Source organism: Zingiber officinale, chromosome 2A, assembly GCF_018446385.1.
Source record: "Zingiber officinale cultivar Zhangliang chromosome 2A, Zo_v1.1, whole genome shotgun sequence".
Taxonomy (NCBI): domain Eukaryota; kingdom Viridiplantae; phylum Streptophyta; class Magnoliopsida; order Zingiberales; family Zingiberaceae; genus Zingiber; species Zingiber officinale.
This window is the reverse complement of record NC_055988.1, coordinates 29,584,525-29,603,451: the sequence shown is the minus strand read 5'-3', so window position 1 is coordinate 29,603,451 and position 18,927 is coordinate 29,584,525.

The window sequence follows — 18,927 nt, the reverse complement described above, 5'->3', positions numbered from 1 at the left end:
ATGGACTAGTGAGAGGCTTACCGAAATTACCTAACCTAGATTCAACCATATGTAATGCTTGTCAACAAGGTAAACAAACAAAATCCACTCACAAACCAACCAATCAACCACAAACCAACTCGATATTAGAACTTCTACATTTAGACCTCTTTGACTCCCATGGAGTCAAATCCATAAATGGAAACTTATACTGCTTAGTAATAATAGATGACTATTCTAGGTTTACTTGGGTTAAATTTTTAAAATATAAAGACGAAACTTTTGAAATCTTTGCAAACTTTTGCAAACAAATTGAAAACAAAAAAGATGTTAAAATTAAAAGAATCAGAAGTGACAACGAGGAAGAATTTAAAAATCATAATTTCAACAAGTTCTGTCTTGAGAATGGCTATCATCACGAATTTTCGTGTCCTAAAACCCCCCAACAAAATGAAATTGTAGAAAGAAAAAATAGAACTTTACTAGAAGCCTCTAGAACTATGTTAAATTAATATAACCTACCTAAATATTTTTGGGCAGAAGCTGTAAGTACAGCCTGCTATGTACAAAATAGAACAACATTAAATAAAAGACATAATAAAACTTTCTTTGAAATATTTTATAACAAACAACCCAACATAAAATATTTTAAAGTATTTGGGTGTCCAGCCTATATCCTAAATACTAGAGAACACTTAGGAAAATTTACCTCTAAAGTAGAAAATGGAATCTTTGTAGGATATTCTCTAAACAGTAGGGGTTACAGAATATATAATAAAATTACGCTAAAAATCGAGGAAACCACAAATGTAAAATTTGAAGAAACCCAAGAACAAACTCAACTTCAACCTATTGAAAATAATCAATCCCTAGATCATGAAGAAGATGAACACACTCAAGTAAATCAACCCCCTAGAACTTTAAGAATCAACCCTAACCATCCAACTGATCAAATAATTGGTGACCCAGACCTAAGGGTTCAGACCAGATCATCCTTTAGGAACCTAAGTCAAATTTCCCTGATTTCAAAAATTGAACCCAAAATTGTAGCTGAATCCCTACTTGATGTAGATTGGATCATCGCTATGCAAGAGGAACTAGCTCAATTTGAACGTAATGAAGTTTGGGATCTAGTACCACCTCCTAAAGATAAGAAAATAATAGAAACAAAATGGGTATTTAGAAACAAATTAAGTGAATCTGGGGAAATTACTAGGAATAAGGCTAGGCTAGTTGCCAAAGGGTTTAGTCAAGTTGAAGGACTTGACTACGATGAAACCTATGCTCCAGTAGCCAGATTAGAATCCATTAGAATGTTACTGAGTTATGCAGCCCATAAGGGATTCAAACTATATCAAATGGATGTTAAGTCAGCCTTTCTCAATGGACTGATAAAAGAAGAAGTTTATGTAGGTCAGCCTCCTGGATTTGAAAATCTAGAACATCCTGATTATGTTTTTAAATTAAAGAAAGCATTATATGGACTTAAACAAGCACCTAGGGCATGGTGAGAAAGGCTAACATCTTACTTAACATCCAAAGGATTCAACCAAGGTCAAATTGACCCAACCTTGTTTGTTAAATTACTAAAAAATGACATATTTATAGCACATATATATGTAGATGATATAATATTTGGTTCAACTAACTCAGACTTTCTAGAAGAATTTATCAACCTAATGGAACAAGAATTTGAAATGAGTTTAGTAGGAAAATTGACATATTTTCTAGGATTACAAATTAAACAAACAAATGAAGGAAATTACATTTATCAACATAAATACACTAAAGAATTACTTAAAAAATTCGGAATGGAAAATACAAAAGAAATAAAAACACCCATGGCAGTAAACACAATCTTAGACAATGACCCAAATGGAATACCAGTAGATCTAAAGTATTATAGAAGTGCAATAGGCACTCTACTCTACTTAACTGCAAGCCGACCTGATATCTTATTTGCAGTTAGTATGTGTGCTAGATACCAAACCTGTGCTAAAGAATCCCATTTGACTCAAGTCAAAAGGATTTTTAGATATCTTAAGGGAACAACAAATGTAGGAATTTGGTATCCTAGGACCAATGACTTTGAAATAATAGGATATTCTGATTCAGATTGTGCTGGATGCAAATTAGACCGAAAAAGCACAAGTGGTGGATGTCAACTACTAGGTCCATCACTTGTTAGCTGGTTTAGTAGAAAGCAACATTGTGTTGCACTATCTACAACTGAGTCAGAATACATAGCCATAGGAGAATGTGTAGCCCAATTATTATGGATGATGCACACCTTAAAAGATTTCAACTTAAAAATCACAAATGTAAAAGTTTTAATTGACAATATTAGCTCAATAAATTTAACAAAAAATCCAGTGCATCATTCAAGAACCAAACACATTGAAATCATGCACCACTTTATCAGGGATCATGTTACTAAGGGTGACATTGAGCTCAAATACGTTGAGTCCAAGTCAAACTTAGCTGACATATTCATTAAACCACTCCCTGAAAATGAATTTAGTCATTTACGTAGAAAACTAGGAATGTGCCAATAGACTAGGAGTTTCGAATTTCAAAAATATTTTCAAAAATGGTTATTCTCAAATTATAGGTTAAAACATATTCTATTTTCAAAACTTTCCTATTTTTAGATTTTTAAATAAATTTTTAGCCTTAGACTAGTTCAAAATCCTTAGAGAACATGTACCCATAGGACTAGTTTTGAGCATCTCACCAAAACCCTAGGCTTACCTTGGTTGTATTTGACGAACATAGAAAGGGGTGGGATGCATAGGCCACTTGCCTAAGACTTAAGATGCTTATTTCAGTGCATCGACATAAGTCTGGGCGTTAAATACAAAATATATATTAATCAAGCTAAGGTTGACCTTAACTTGACTAACCAAGTGAAAGCTGCTATCTTTTGATAAGTCAGTCAGTAACAAACTGGTTAGACATTTGATTTAATGTCAGGTTCAGGGGGAGAAATAAAACTACTTCAGTTTTTCAAATTAAACTTTCAAATTATTTTTGACTCAACTTGATTAAAAATGTGCAAATTTTTTTTGAAAAGTTGATTCTAAAAAAAGAATTTTACAAAACTATTTTGAAAACTCCTTTGTCTACTTTGAATATTTGAAAACTATGTTTGCAAACTAACTCTTATACAATCAAGGTGTTTTGGGTTTCACTTTTTATTGAAAATTGATTTTGAATATTAAGATTTAACTTAGTTTTAAAAATTATATTCAAAAATCTAGTTCTCAAAATTTGATTTTACTTATTTAGTTTTCAAAATTGCTTTGAAAATTGTGGAAATTAAAAAGTTTTTCAAAACCTAAGTTTCTCAAAATCATTTTTTTATTTTTTTTACAAACTTAGTGTTGAAAAAATAAATTTCTTAGCATTTCAAATTAAGTTTCAAAATTGAGTTTCAAAAACTTATTTGAAAAGCATTTCAAAATTGAAACTAGTTTTGAAAATTTGATCTTGAAATTTAGAAATTATACACTTGTGTTTGAGATTTTGTCTATTTTAGACTTAGCTATTTTTCTAAAATCTAAAAGTTAATGCTTTAAACAACTTTTTCAAAAGTTTAAACTCCCCCAGATTATCTTGACATTATTTTTCTTTATCTTCTTATCTTGACATTTCAAAAAAAAAAAAAACTATGCTTATTTAATCAATGCTTATTTTTGATGAATGCCAAAGGGGGAGGGTTAGGTGGCTAAGTTAGCTAAACCAGAGTTGAAAATACAAACTAACTTAAAAACCCATTAAATGCTTGTCTTTTCGTGCATATGTTTTCACTAACTTAACTAGGTTGTCATTCCATCAAAAAGGGGGAGATTGTTGGTGCGGTTAGCACTAACGATTTAACCCAGGTTTTGATGAATGATAAATCAGGTTAAGTTAGTCTGTTGTTGTCTAACACTCTAATCGAGTGTGCAAGAGAAGTCCAGACAGGTTGACGAGCTGATCGGATGTCTGGCACGAAGCCCAGCTAGGTCGACGGGCTGACCGGATAGCTGGCGAGAAGTCCAAGCGGGTCGACGGGCTGACCGGACGCTTGGCGAGAAGTCCAGCTAGGTCGACGGGCTGACCGGATAGCTGGCGAGAAGTCCAGACGGGTCGAAGGGCTGACCGGACGTCTGGCAGGTAAGTGAGGTAAGTCACTGGAGGGGAGTGACTGCGAGGACGCGTTCCTGGGAAGGGAACATTAGGCGTCGATCCGGCTTAGATCCATTTCGGATAGCTAAGTCGAGATCGTGACTAGATTCCAGTCTCGGAAAGACGGAATCTAAGTCATACTCTTTGCTATTACTTTGTTGAACTTTAATTATGCTAACACTCTGTTTTGCAGGATCTATTTTGTCTCGGACTAACCTTGTTTGGCAGGAAAGTTGTTCGCTGGAAAAAGGTGGTTCGGGCGCCCGGAGGTCCAGGCGCCCGGAAGGGATCCGGGCGCCCTGGAGGCAAAAATTATCCTGATCACGCGTCGCCACTTGGAGCTCGCTGGTTGGACTTGCCACGTCTCACCAGGGCGCCCAGAAGGCATCCAGGGCGCCCCGAGCATCATATAAAAGAAGGGTCAGAGGGGAGATTCAGAAAAAAAACAATAACGGAAAATGAAAAGTCTTCTACTGCTCTGCGCTTCTGCGACGCTACCAAAGCTCCGACACTACGTTCCTTCCTTTTCTTTCTTGTCGGTATTTGTTTTAATTTTCATTAGCATTCATTGTACTGTTTTTGTAATCATTATTTCGAATTGCTAGTGAATTGCCCAACGAAAGTACTCACAGAGTACGGGCCTTCGAGTAGGAGTCGTCACAGGCTCCGAACGAAGTAAAAAACACTGTCTTCAGTTTGTCTCTGTCTTTATTATTCCGCTGCACTTAACTCTGATTAACGCTGATTTTTCGAATCGATATTCACCCCCCCTCTATCGACGTTTCACGATCCAACACAAGTCATATAAAGTAAAGTAGCATGTCTTACATATCATGATTCTTATCATATCATGCATATCATATTTCTTAACATATCATAAAACATGCATAATTTGGGCACACAGCTCATCATAATAGCATGCATAATTTGGGCACACAGCACATCATAAAAACATGCATAATTTGGGCACACAGCACATCATAATAGCATGCATAATTTGGGCACACAGCTCATCATAATAGCATGCATAATTTGGGCACACAGCACATCATAAGAGTTATCAACATGCATAGATCATGGGCATACATAAATAACATAGAAGCATAGCAAGTTCTTATCATATCATGAAGCATGGCATGTGAGACACATGGGGATCATAATTAGGTCTCTAACCCTAATATCACATAGTGGCCGAAACATATGGTTGTAACTTAGGTTAACAATCAACATATAAGCATGTGAACCTTAAACCAATATCATATCATACATAATAAGGAACATCATGAGCATGTTTGGTTTAGGTTCTAGGTTTCCTAAGCTTATAAACTTGCCGTGGCCGAATCTTATCAAGCCTTACATTTGGTTAAAAATCAATATACAAGCATGTGAACTCTAAACCAATATCATATCATATATCATGAGGAACATCATAAGCATGTTTAGTTTAGGTTCTAGGTTTCCTAAGCTTATAAACTTGTCATGGCCGAATCCTATCAAGCATCACATTTGGTTAAAATCAACATACAAGCATGTGAACTCAAAACCAATATCATATCTATATCATAAGGAACACCATGAGCATGTTTAGTTTAGGTTCTAAGTTTCCTAGGCTTAAAAACTTACCATGGCCGAATCTTGTTAATCATGTAACTAGGTTTCATGTGGCATAAAAGGATGGCAAACCCTAAACCATTTTCATAGTATTTATTACAAGGAACATCATGAGCATGTTTAGTTTAAGTTCTAGGTTTCCTAGGCATATAAACTTGTTGTGGCCGAAAGTTCATGGAGCATGAAATAAAATTCTAACCAACCAACAAGCATTAGCATGTCATGTTAACTTCATATCTTGTCTTAAGGAAAATCATGGCATTCTTGGTTTAGGTTTAAAGTTTTCCTAGGCCCTTAATCCTACCATGTCCGAATGTTTATGAGCATGAAATAAAGTTCAAATCAACATACAAGCACGAGCATATCATGTTAACTTCATATCTTATCTTAAGAAACATCATGGCATGCTTAGTTTAGGTTTAAAGTTTTCCTAGGCCCTTAATCCTACCATGGCCGAATGTTTATGAGCATGAAATAAAGTTCAAATCAACATACAAGCATGAGCATATCATGTTAACTTCATATCTTATCTTAAGAAACATCATGGCATGCTTAGATTAGGTTTAAAGTTCTCCTAGGCTCTTAATCTTATCATGGCCTAAAGTTGAAAGGGAGACATCCTAATTCCAAGCAACATACAAGTATGAGAAATGTTAACAACTCTCTTATCATAGGGTACATATCATAAAAAACAAAGGGAGCAGGTTTAGTTTGAGTCTTAAGCTTACCTAGTTCTTTTATTCATGCTTGGCCGAGAGTCTAGGATCATGAATCTAAGTTCTAACTAAACATTCCAGCTTAGAAACAATAGATTAACCCCCTACCATAAGATACATGTTACAAGAAACATATTGAGCATATCCTAGTTGGGTCTTCAAATTTCCTAGGTCTTTCTTATTTTTTTTTTTTTGTCTTGGCCGAAAGTTTCATGAAGAACTCCTAGGTTTTTAAGCAATCTAACCTCATGGAAGAACATATGAACTATTGTACCACAGGTGAGGGGAAACTTACATATTTTCACTTGTTGTTCCTTAAGAAAATGATACCCTTGTGAGGAGGAAGAAGAAACTTTTCTTCCTAGTTTTCCCTTTTTGTTTTCTTCTTCTTGTAAGAGATAATCCTTGAGACTCCTTCTTGGAAATTTGTTTTCTTATGGAGGAAACCTTAACTTGACTTTTGAGAATGAAGGAGAGGAGCTCTAAGTTTCGGTCGAGAAGGAAAAAGGAGGAGGAAGAAGGAGGAAGAAGAAGAATTAGCAATTCTCTTTCTCTTTTCTCCTCTAAATCCTATTTATTCATCATGGGAATGAATCATGTCCTTATTCATTCCCCCTTAACTCCTCTATCTCTTCCCTCTTTAATTCCCATGAAAATTAGATGGAAAAGAGGGTAGGAAGGCAATTTGCCTTTTTCATGCTCCCTCTCTTAACCAAGAGGAAGAGAAGGTAAGCAACTTGATTTTCTCTTGCTCTTTTACTTAGTTCTTTCTTCTCACCTTTAACTACAATTTCCATCCCTTTCTATCCATCTATTATTCATTATTCTAGTGGTTATCATACACCAATTTAACTCTATTATTTGTGGGAGGTTCAAGATTTAAACCTTCACCTCTCTTTCTTTTTATTTCTATTATTTCTTTTGATTCCTCTTACTTTTATGCTCTAACGAAAAATAATACCCATATCTTATAATTTCATGGGTGTTACATAATCTAACCATTTGATTCAAACCAACTTAATATAATGAATCTAATTCATTTAATTAAATTGATTCAATGAGTCATAATCTAAATTAGACTCATTCAACACATGAATCAACTTGAGTCCAACTCAATTAGTTCAATTAGGATTACTCTTAATCCAAATTGATTCATCACATGAATCTAATCCTCTTAGTTCATCATATGAACCTAATCTCCATTTAATTGTCCTTTGTGTGTGACCCTATAGGTTCTTGTAACGTTGGCAATGCTCCTAAACTCATTTAGAAGCATAAGTAATGAGCGGTATCTAGCAATACATCATTACTATCCAAGTTACAAGAATGTTGAGTGATGGATCGAAAGCGCTAGAGGGGGGGGTGAATAGCGCTCGTGGCTATTTCGTTTTTCAAAATCTCGGAAGCGTATGAACTTGAGTAATGCAGCGGAATAAAAACAGACACAGAGAACACGGAGAATTTACTTCGTTCGGAGCCTGTGACGACTCCTACTCGAAGGCCCGCGATCCTTGATCGCTTGCGGTGGGCAACAACTATAAGTTCGTTAAGAGTATTACAAACTAATTACAATTCAAAGCTGTAAAAAGATTATACCGACAACAAAAAGATTAAATCCAAAGCTCCGGGTTGTCGGGGTGTCATTGCAGCACTTCTGGATTGAGTCGTTAGCAGCTTGTCGCAAGGAGATTGCTTAGATGATTGTTGTTCTTTGAAGCTGCACCTCAACCCTCCTTTTATATGAGGTTCCGGGTGCCTGGGACCTTTCTGGGCGCCTGGAGTGTGACGTGGCCAGCCAACCAGGTTGCTCCATGTGGCGAAGTCGCGCAGGGGATAAACTTTGGTCCCGGGCGCCCGGACCTCCGGGCGCCCGGATCCATCCCGGGCGCCTGGACCACCTTTTTCCAGCAGGTTTCTCACTTGCAACACAAGGTTAGTCCGAGCAAATACCCTGCAAAAGAGTGTTAGAATCTGATAAAACATTGTAATGTATAATTAACAGTCTTCGGACTGTCTGAGTCTGACTTCGGATTTCCGACCGGAAATCCTAGGTCGACCCGACGCCTACTGTTCCCTCTACGGGGAACGCGTCCTCACCTACTCCCCTCAGGAGAGATTACCTGATGCCAGTCTGGTCCTCCAGACCGACTGGACTTTCCGCCTAGGGTTACCACCCCCTAGGACCTAAGGTTACCGCCCCTTAGGATTTTCCTCCACCTAGGGTTACCGCCCCTTAGGGTTTTCCTCCAACTAGGGTTACCACCCCCTACGACCTAAGGTTTCCGCCCCTTAGGGTTTTTCACCTGCCTAACCGCAGCTAGGACTTTCCTGAAGCACTCATTCAAACATGTTAGATCACACACTGACTTAACTTTGAATCCTTTGCCATTATCAAAACTAATGTTCGATCGTCGGATGCTTCCTGCACCAACAATCTCCCCCTTTTTGATAATGGCAACCGAAATTCAATGTTAAGTAAAAAAAATATACAGTTATATATAAGCACAAGAAACAAGATAAGCGTGATGGCAAGATAAGCATAAACATAGCTCCCCCTTAATACAAGCTCCCTTTAAGATATTTTCTTTGCATTTCTCTACTCTTTCTTTGATTTTGAATTATTTTTATCTCTTTCTTTGAATTTTCTCTACTCTCCCCCTTTGCCATATATCAAAAATGAGCTGGTTTAAAAAACTTAATTTTTCAAGACAGAAATTAGCAGAAAAATGTTTTATTCAGGCAAGGAGCAAGTGAAATGCAACAATATTTTTCAACTTCAGAAGTTTTCAAACAAAAAGTTTTCACAGGTTTTAAAGAAAATTTCCAGGGAAGATTTTCAAACTTAAAAAGTTTTCAAAAAAAATTTCAACTTTAGTATTTTTCAAAATGGTTTCAGTTTAAATAACTTAAAAAAAATTTCAGAATAGAGGACACTTGAAAATTTGGAGAAAGTTTTTAAATTGCTTTTGAAATGAATTTCAAGAATACTTAAGGCAAAGGAGAAGCGATAGCCTTATTTTAAATAGCTTGTCATTTTGTTTTAGTAAGGTATCAGAGCTTAAAGTCCAAGCATGAGTAAAGATTTGTTTTGATCAGGTATCAGATCTCTTAAGTACAGACATGCTTAAACCTATTATTTTCTTCACCAACTGTCTAACCGTTTAGCTACTTGCTGATTGCCTAGAGGGCAACAGTGTTCGCTTGGTTAGTCAAGTCAAGTTAATTGATCCAGTTAGATTTGACTAAGGCTGGAAGACTTGATTTGATTACTGTTAGTCATGTATTTAACGCCCAGACTCATATTAATGCACAGAAATAAGCATTCTTGAGTCCAGGTTGTACCCTATGCATCTCACACCTTTCTATGTTTTACAAACACAATCAAGGTAACCCTAGGTGTTTGTGAGATGCTCTGGCTGAGTCCTGGGGGAACATGATTTCTAGGGGGAAATCCTAGGCTAAATTCAACTTTTGAAAAGTCTAGTAAAGTAGGGATTTTGAGAAATCAGTTTTGCCTAGAAGTTATAAAAGAATGTGACTATAAGACTAATCTATTAGATTAAGGTATAGTCAATCAAGCCTGAAGTAAATCAATCTATCAGATTAAAAAGTCGACATAGATAAAGGAGTCATAATAGAGCTACTACAAGCTGTACTAGAGTCATAATAGAGCTACAGTAGAAGCTACTGAGATGATGAGGGAGGTGGTCCGGAACCCAGCGACCGGAGTAGTGTCAGGAGCTCAGTGTGACGAGCCCGATCGTCCTCTCGTAGATCTCGGCGCAGGTCGGAGAGCTCCTGACGTACGTCTCGTCGTAAGTCAGAGACCTCCTGTCAGACCTCTCGTCGAAGATCGGAGACCTCTCGCCGCATGGACTGATGAAACTCGGAGCTCTCGTGCTGGAGACTCGACATAGCCTTCTCTAGTCCGGAGACTCGATCAGCGAGAGTGCGGGGAGCTGGGTGTGGTGCTCGAGGTGGTGATGGGGCAGGAGCAGCCTCCTCAGGAAATAGTGCCAACATGAACTCATCATGCTCCGCGTCCTCCGCCTGCTGGTGCTGTGCCCCCCTACGCCAGGACATGGTACCCTCATCGTCTATATGGATATTTGCTAGAGAAAAGTTCCTAGCTCCTATGATGTCAAACTCGGTCATGTGACGGATGTCACCTCCGGTGACATCAATGTGCAATGAGGACATGTAAGCTGTCAGTATGTGACAGTAAGGCATATGTACTCGTCTGCTGGTCACGTATCCAGATGCGTAAATAATAGTGGAAAAGATGTGTAGGCTGATGTCTATGTCTAACCTATGACATATGGCATAGAGAAGAAAGGAGTGAAATGGACGCATCACCGCAATGTCGTGAGTGGTCAGCGGTAGAATGCAAAGTACTAGAACCCTATAAAGGGCGTAGTCCTAAATTCTAAGGTTAAGGGACCTAAACTGGGTCTCAGTGGGATCACGCTGGTCGTCAAAAAAAATACGAATAGATCATATCGAGGGTAATATGTGAGTAGGGATCTCCAAAAGGTAGCTCCCTAGGAGGATAGCATAAAAAGGTGCAGGGTGACTCTCGTAATCCTAGAAACTCACGAATGGTAGTGGGAGATAATGTGATATCCGTGCCAGCTGCTCTAGTGGTATAGGAGTAGTCGTCTACTTTCACTAGGTTGTTGTAAAATTCGGCACATAAACTTATGTTTACTGGGCTGGTGCACTCAACTAGGTTTCGCAACCTATAGTGGTTTATAGCCTCGGAGACTGGAATACAAGAGCGTAGAAAGAACGATCTATCTATACATTTGGTTCTAATGGCCATGTAATTAGTTGACATAAACTTGATCCTAAGCTCGTCGGTGGGAAACCTAGGGTCAATGCTAGGTGTAGAGGGCCCAGCTCCAGATTTTGAACGCTTCCTAAATTTCAAATTAATATTACACTAGGAAATAAACAAGCATTATAAGAAATAAGGTTTAGGAGGGGATAAAAGTTTTACCGAGGAGCCATTGTAATAATTTTTAGAACTGACGACCTCGGTTGAGTCACGACTCTGTATCAACCGCGAAAAATTTTATTTTTGAAAGTCTTCACAGGTAAGCTAAGAAGCTTTAAGGAGGAAGACTTGGGTGCAAGGGTAGGGGGCGCCTCCTGCCCCCTATATATAAGGGAGTCCGGGCGCCCGGACCTGTTCCGGGCGCCCGGGGTCGTGTGAGGCGGGGCGCCCGGGTTCGCTGCTGGCGCCCGGGGTCTGAATACCGGGGGCACCCGCCCTCGGTTTTTGACCTTGTTGCGTTCGTTTTTTTTTTTATTTTTTATTTTTTATTTTTATTATTATTATTATTTTTGTTTTAATTAACTTAAAGATGCTTAAGTAAACTTAATGTTAAACATGTTTAATTGAGAATTGTTTTAAATTAATTCAATTTTGAAATTGTTTAAGTTAATTTGCTTTGAAATTTAGTTTAAGTAATTTTGGAGGAATATTTAAATTTTAATTTAAGTATTTTAGAGGGATATTTAAATTTTCTTAGTCATCTCACCCGATGTATATTTTCAATCAGGGGATCCTATTATTTTGTGAGATGAATTAATTCAATTTATAGGGTTATGTTTAACTTTATGTTAGATTTGGGTTTAGCTTTGGGTTCAACAAGTAAGCGTTCTTTGGATAAACTTCTAGGCTATGGTGAGTCACAAGGAGCTCATTAAAGTAACCATGCCTTCGAGGTTTCCCAAATAGTCCTACCCATTGAGCTTAATACTAAACCTTGGTCTAACTAGTTAGGATCCATTTAAGGGTAGCTTCGGTTAGTTCCACTTGGCCAAATGCACCAGGTCGAAGCCATATCTTCCTAGACATGCGATGCCCAAGTTTTCCCAACGTACTATCATCCAAAAGCTTCACCAGTACTGTGCTTTAAGTTAAAATTTAACCCTTTTTAATCTATCCTTATTTACCCATCCGGGTAATCTACTCTTATTTACCCATTTCAGGTAGTTTAAGTTCGGTTACCCTGTCGGGTAAATAGTTTTCGGAGTTGCCAGCTATTATGGACCCTCCTTCTATTTAAATTTTAATTCCGAATTTTGAATTTAGAATTTTGAATCTAAGAATTTTGAATTTAAGAATTTTGAATTTTTGAATTTTAATAATTTTGAATTTTGAATTTTGAATTTTGAATTTTAGAATTTTAATTTCGAATTTTGAATTTTGAATTTTAGAATTTTGAATTTTGAATTTTGAATTTTGAATTTTGAATTTTGAATTTTGAATTTTGAATTTTGAATTTTGAATTTTGAATTTTAGAATTTTGAATTTTGAATTTTGAATTTTGAATTTTGAATTTTAGAATTTTGAATTTTGAATTTTGAATTTTGAATTTTGAATTTTGAATTTTGAATTTAGAATTTTGAATTTAATTTCGAATTTTGAATTTAATTTTGAATTTTGAATTTTTAGTTTTGAGTTTTTTGAATTTAGAATTTAGAATTTTTAGTTTTGAGTTTTTAGATTAATTTTGAATTTTTATTGTTTTAGCTCCCCCTGGATCATAGCCTCGATAAGGTTTATTGAGGTAATGTATTTGATCCTTAGGAACCCAATAATGTCCAAGTCCAACTTGATTGATCAGGTTGGATTTGGCAACCCATGCTTGGACCACTTTTCTATTTGGTTTGTTTATTAAGGATAGGTAAGATTTATATTTCTTTTTATATCCTAGTCCAGTTCAATTGTAGATTGCCCTTTGTGTTCCAAGAATCAAGTCAAGATTCTTGGATCCTAAGGAAAATCGTTCTAGGGTAGTTTTTAAATCCTTTACCTGACTTTTCAGATTGGAATTCTCTTCCTCAAGTTTTTGAACTTGAGTTTAGGTTCCAGTCTGAACTTGATCAGTTAAGGATTCGTTGTTTGGCGTTTCTTTAAGGAGTGTTACCTCCTTTAGAAGCGCTTTGATTCGAATCTTGGACTTAGCTACTTTATGCATTAAATAATTAATTAAACTATATAAACGATTTATACTTACAGAGGGGTTCGGCCCTTCGGAAACGGATTCGGATCCGTGGCTTCTCTCGGACTCGGCTTTTGATTCGTCCTCACTTTCGGATCCATTGGTGAAGTCCCGGGCTGTCAAGGCAAGAAAGTTCGTCTGTTCTTGTTCTTCGTCGTTGGATTCCTCGGAAGAAGACTCGACCCATGTTGCCTTCAATGCCTTCTTTCTTTTGGGTTTCTTTGAATCCTTCTGGTTCGGGCAATTTGCCTTGATGTGACCCTTCTGATTGCATACGTAGCAGGTCACTTCGAATTTAACCTTCGAGCTTGGTTGGGCTTCTTTAGACTGGATGGCCTTTCTGAGATCCTTCTTGTTGAAGCCCTTCTTTTTGCAGAGCTTCTTAACTAAGTTGACTATCTCGGTTGTAAGTTCATCGTCGTCTTCTGAATCTGGTTCTTCTTCTGACTCAGGTTCGGTTCTCCGCTTGATTCTTGATTCGCGCGATCTCCCTGTTCCTGCAACCAAAGCCAACCCTTTCTCGGTCGGGCATGCATTAGTCTGTTCGTGAAGTTCAAATTCTGCAAACAGTTCATCTAATTTAATTGTAGATAAATCCTTGGAGACCTTGTAGGCATCTACCATGGATGCCCACAAGGTGTTCCTTGGGAAAGCGTTTAGAGAGTACCTTATGATGTCCCGGTTGTCTACCTTCTATCCGATCGCATGAAGACCATTGAGCAGATCTTGAATCCGGGCATAGAGTTGTGCAGCTGTTTCACCTTCCTACAATTTGATGTTAAATAATTTATTAAAAATTAGATCTCCTTTACTTACCTTGGTGTTGGATGTCCCTTCGTGAAGTTCAATTAGTTTCTCCCACAACTCTTTGGCACTGTTGAAGGGGCCGACGCGGTTGAGTTCTTCTTTTGATAGCCCACACTGGAGGGTACAGGTTGCTTTGGCATTAGCTTCCACTTTCTTGATTAAGGATGCGTCCCAGTCCTCGTACGGTAGTGGCTTGCCGGCGCTGTCAGATGGTAGTTGGAATCCAGTTTTGATAATCATCCAGACTTCGAAATTAGTCTGGAGATATGCCTCCATCCGACCTTTCCAATACCCGAAGTCGTCTCCGATGAATAGCGGAGGGCGGGCAGTACTGTAGCCTTCTTGAAGGGACATTTCAGTTTTACCTAAAGCGCAAAAACAAAAAGGAAATGTCCCAGGACTTGGTCTTGGCTTAGTAGTGTGGTAAGAAAAAAAATGGACCACAAACTCGGGTGGTGTTGCACCAATTCCGAGAAAAAAAAACCGATTCGAGCGAAAAAGACTTAGAATTTAGCTATGAGGCTAAATTCTAATCGACTCCGAAAATAAAAAATACCACGAAAATTTATTTTGAATGGTGGTTGCACCAATTCAAAATGACCCCGCTCTGATACCAATTGATGGATCGAAAGCGCTAGAGGGTGGGTGAATAGCGCTCGTGGCTCTTTCGTTTTTTGAAATCTTGGAAGCGTAAGAACTTGAGTAATGCAGCGGAATAAAAACAGACACAGAGAACACGGAGAATTTACTTCGTTCGGAGCCTGTGACGACTCCTACTTGAAGGCCCGCGATCCTTGATCGCTTTTGGTGGGCAACAACTATAAGTTCGTTAAGAGTATTACAAACTAATTATAATTCAAAGCTGTAAAAAGATTATACCGACAACAAAAAGATTAAATCCGAAGCTCCGGGTTATCGGGGTGTCGTTGCAGCATTTCTGGATTGAGTCGTTAGCAGCTTGTCGCAAGGAGATTGCTTAGATGATTGTTGTTCTTTGAAGCTGCACCTCAACCCTCCTTTTATATGAGGTTCCGGGCGCCTGGGACCTTTCCGAGCGCCTGGAGTGTGACGTGGCCAGCCAACCAGGTTGCTCCATGTGGCGAAGTCACGCAGGGGATAAACTTTGGTCCCGGGCGCCCGGACCTATTCCGGGCGCCCGGACCTCCGGGCGCCCGGACCACCTTTTTCCAGCAGGTTCCTCACCTGCAACACAAGGTTAGTCCGAGCAAATACCTTGCAAAAGAGTGTTAGAATCTGATAAAACATAGTAACGTATAATTAACAGTCTTCGGACTATCTGAGTCTGACTTCGGATTTCCGACCGGAAATCTTAGGTCGACCCGACGCCTACTGTTCCCTCTACGGGGAACGCGTCCTCACCTACTCCCCTCAGGAGAGATTACCTGATGCCAGTCCGGTCCTCCAGACCGACTGGACTTTCCGCTTAGGGTTACCACCCCCTAGGACCTAAGGTTACCGCCCCTTAGGGTTTTCCTCCACCTAGGGTTACCGCCCCCTAGAACCTAAGGTTACCGCCCCTTAGGGTTTTCCTCCAACTAGGGTTACCGCCCCCTAGGACCTAAGGTTTCCGCCCCTTAGGGTTTTTCACCTGCCTAACCGCAGCTAGGACTTTCCTGAAGCACTCATTCAAACATGTTAGATCACACACTCACTTAACTTTGAATCCTTTGCCATTATCAAAACTAAGGTTCGATCGTCGGATGCTTCCTGCACCAACATTGAGATCCAACATCACCTTGTGACTACTAATTGTGACTCTTCACAATATATGACATTGTCCTTCTATCCTAGACATCTAGATTGATCAATGTGAGGCATAGACCGTGTCATCCTCTAATCAATCTAAATCTTGAATCCCAAGTAGACTCACTCGATCAAATGAGCTCAATATCTCATATTGACTCATTTGGGCATGGCCATGCACTTAGTGGTCTCACTCTATCAAGAATATCAATGTCACTCCCGTCATATAGGAGGGATAGATCCCATCTACACCACTCACATCCCTCTGCATAATTTGTTACATACCCAGTAATCGCCTTTATAGTCCACCCAGTTACGGGTGACGTTTGACGAAGCCAAAGTACATAACTCCTTATGTAGGGATCCATGGTGATTTCAGGTCCAAGGACTAATAGTCATACTAATAGCCACATGAGAAAGTATATGACACTCATATAACGATCCATGATACTTTCTCATGGCGGGTCATTCAGTATACATTCTCCAATGCATACCCATGTGTCAACTTGATATCTCTATATCCATGACTTGTGAGATCAAGTCATCGAGTTGACCTACATGCAAGTTTTATTGCATTAACATTTTCCCTGAATGCTAATACTCGACTAGGAATGATTAAGAGTAGTGTTCCCTATATCATCTCACTATCGATTCAACCAATCGATTGATATAGGTAAGAACCTTCTACTCAAGGACACTATTATACTTAGTTTATTTGGCATTAATACAAGTAAGCATAATAACCAAAAAACCAAATGCCTTTATATATAAGAATATGATATAACGAGTCCATACAACAATCATCAAATGATTGGCTCTAGAGCTCTAACTAACACTAAACACATTCCTAATTTTCGACGTAGATTACTAAACTCACTTTTAGGGAGTGGTTTAGTGAGTATGTCAGCTAAATTAGACTTAGACTTAATGTATTTGAGTTCAATATCTCCTTTAGTGACATGATCTCTGATAAAGTGATGCCTAATTTCAATGTGTTTGGTTCTTGAATGATGCACAGGATTTTTTGTTAAATTAATTGAGCTAACATTATCAATTAATACTTTTAAATTTGTAAGGTTTAAGTTAAAATCTTTTAAGGTGTGCATCATCCATAATAGTTGTGCGACACATTCTCCTATAGCTATGTATTCTGGCTCAGTAGTAGATAGAGCAACACAGTGTTGCTTTCTACTAAACCAGCTGACAAGTGATGGGCCTAGTAGTTGACATCCACCACTTGTACTTTTACAGTCTAACTTACAGCCAGCATAATCTGAGTTATAATAACCTATTAGTTCAAAATTATTAGTTTTAGGATACCAAATTCCTACATTGGATGTTCCTTTAAGATACCTAAAGATTCACTTGACTTGAGTCAAATGAGATTCTTTAGCACAGGTTTGGTATCTAGCACACATACTAACTGCAAATAAAATATCGGCTCAACTTACAGTTAAGTATAGTAGGCTATTTATGACACTCTTATAGTATTTTAAGTCAATTGATTTTCTAATAGGGTCGTCATCTAAGATTGTGTTAACTGTCATAGGTGTCTTTATTTCTTTAGTATTTTCCATCTCAAATTTTTTAAGTAATTCTTTAGTATATTTTTGTTGATAAATGTAATTACCTTCATTTGTTTATTTGATTTGTAATCCTAAAAAGTAAGTTAATTTACCTACTAGACTCATTTCAAATTCTTGTTCCATTAGAGTTGTAAATTCTTGTAAAAATTCAGAATTGGTTGATCCAAAGATTATGTCATCTACATAGATTTGGGCTATAAAGATATCTTCTTTTATTGATTTGACAAATAGGGTTAGGTCGATTTGACCTTCATTGAACCCTTTGAATATTAGGTAAGATGTCAACCTTTCATACCATGCCCTAGATGCTTGCTTAAGTCAATATAAAACTTTCTTTAGCTTAAAGACAAAGTCAAGATGATCTAAATTTCCATACCCAGGTGGTTGTCCTACAAAAACTTTTTCTTTTATTTGGGCAATAATTTTTTTAAAAAAAAATTAATTTAAAATAAATTTTTTAAGAAAATTTTAAGTTAAAATAATTTTTAAGTTAAATTAATTTTTTAAATAATTTTTAAGTTAAATTAATTTTAAAATAATTTTTAAGTTAAATTAATTTTAAAATAATTTTTTAAGTTAAATTAATTTTTAAAATAATTTTAAAGTTAAATTAATTTTTAAAATAATTTTAAGTTAAATTAATTTTTTTAAAAAAATTTAAGTTAAATTAATTTTAAAAATAATTTTTAAAATAATTTTTTAGTTAAATTAATTTTAAAATAATTTTTAAGTTAAATTAATTTTAAAATAATTTTTAAGTTAATTTTAAAATAATTAAAATAATTTTCAATTTAAATTAATTTTTAAAATAATTTTCTAAGTTAAATTAATTTTTAAAATATTTTTTTAAGTTAAATTAATTTTTAAAATAATTTTTAAATTAATAATTTTTAAATTAATAATTTTTTAAGTTAAAAAGATTTAAAATAATTTTTAAGTTTAAAAGAATTTTTAAGTTAAATTAATTTTTAAATAATTTTTAAGTTAATCTGAAATTGAATTTTCAATTTTAATTTGATTTGGTTTAATTTTAATTAAATTTAAATTAGATTTAATTTAATTTAGATTTAATTTAATTTAATTTTGGTTCAATTTGATTCGATTCGATTCGATTCGATTTGATTCGAAGTCCTTAGTCATCTCACCCGATCTATGTTTTCAATCAAGGAAACCTATAATTTTCGTGAGATGAAGGTAAGTTCAATTTTTAGGGGTTGGTTTAACTTTGTGTTAGATTCAGGTTTAACTTTGGGTTCAACAAATAGACATTCTTTGGATCAA